Source organism: Echinops telfairi, unplaced genomic scaffold, assembly GCF_000313985.2.
Source record: "Echinops telfairi isolate 266 unplaced genomic scaffold, ASM31398v2 ScPeMD7_5592;HRSCAF=6446, whole genome shotgun sequence".
Taxonomy (NCBI): Eukaryota; Metazoa; Chordata; class Mammalia; order Afrosoricida; family Tenrecidae; genus Echinops; species Echinops telfairi.
In genome coordinates this window covers 25,471,108-25,472,702 of record NW_022109491.1, presented here as the reverse complement: position 1 = coordinate 25,472,702, position 1,595 = coordinate 25,471,108, and positions in this window count along the sequence as shown.

The window sequence follows — 1,595 nt, the reverse complement described above, 5'->3', positions numbered from 1 at the left end:
CTTGGTCACTCCCTACCAGCCCTCCCACCTCCTCCCTGCCATTGGTTTTGAACCACTCGTTGTTCCCTTGTCCCTGGGTTGGCCAACACCTCCTCCCTTCCCCTACCTCCCACTCTCATGTCCCTCAGGGGCCGTTGCTCCCTTTATTTTCTTCTCACATTGTTTGTCCAGCCTCTCTTATCTAGGTGGACCTGCAGATATATTAATATGTGCATAAAATTGGGGATGGCTTTGACAGCACCAAAGTGGCACATAAGAACACAGCGACGACGGCAGCAGCACGGACAAGCTAACAAACAAAAAAGCCACTGACATGCAAAATTTAAAAGAAGAGAAAAAAGAGAAAAAAACACAAAACAAATAGGCAGGGGGAAAAAAAGCCTGCTAGTAGTTCAAGGTCTGTTTGTTGACCTTTACTTTCTAAATCAGCATAAGTTTGCCTTTCTGAAACATCACATAAGTGGAATCCTTCAATCTGTACTCCTTTGTCTCAGACTTCCTTCACTTAGTGTAATGTTTTTAGATTAATTCATGTTATGTGTATCAGTAATTTGTGTTGCTGAATGAGTAGTATGGTATTGTATGGACATGACATAATGTTGGACATTTTGAATTGTTTTCAGCTATGAACTATTATGAAACAAAGCTATAAACAATGATATAGAAGTTCTCTTAAGAGACATATGATTTCACTTTTCTTGGAATCCCTAGGTCCAATGATAACTGTCTAATTTTACATCAGAGCAGCTTTGTTTCCAAAGTGGGTGTATCATGTTATATTTCCACCAGCAATGTATTAATATTCCATTTGCTCCGTACCCTCACCAACACTTGCTATGATTTTTCCTCACTTTAATCATTCTGATGGGTATGCACATGTATCTCATCATGGTTTTAATCTCCATTTCTGCGGTGACTGATGTCGTGCAATGAATTATGATTATATGACCTTTCCCACCATGGGTTAGTGTCTCCACAAAATGATGGAGTGGGATTATGAAAAGAAGGCGCTTGTAGCCCACCAGGGGGATTGGAAAGCTAATCATATAAAGAAGGTGCATGGAACACCTACAGAAGTGGTACCATGCAAATAAGCTATATGGAAGCCTAATGAGGTCAGTTTTGCCAGGTCAGTTTTGGCCAGTGGGGGAAAGAGAAAGAGGCAGAAGTCAGCTACCAAATCCTACAAGGAACGTAAAAAAAATTCATCACTCACTTTTATTTCATTTCTTTCCTGATGAGCCCAGAAATATTTACCTGATTTGCAAATGAGAAACTCCTCTACTTGAAGAATCTCTGATGCATTTGAAAAATCTGTTGGAAAAAATATAACTTCAAGAATATTTTTTCTCTCTCACTATATATATTCATATATCTATCTATAGTCTCTCTCCACAATATCTATCTATGTAGTATATAGATATCGGTATATAGCAAGAGAGAGACAGAGAGACTATGTAACAAAATTCTAAAAAGGATCAAAAGAGAGTAATACATTTCTGAGGCTTATCTATATTTTCTTACTTCCCCACGATATATTCTAAACATATAAAGGTAATTGAAATTGGAAGTTCCTAAAGAATTTTAAGGGGGCA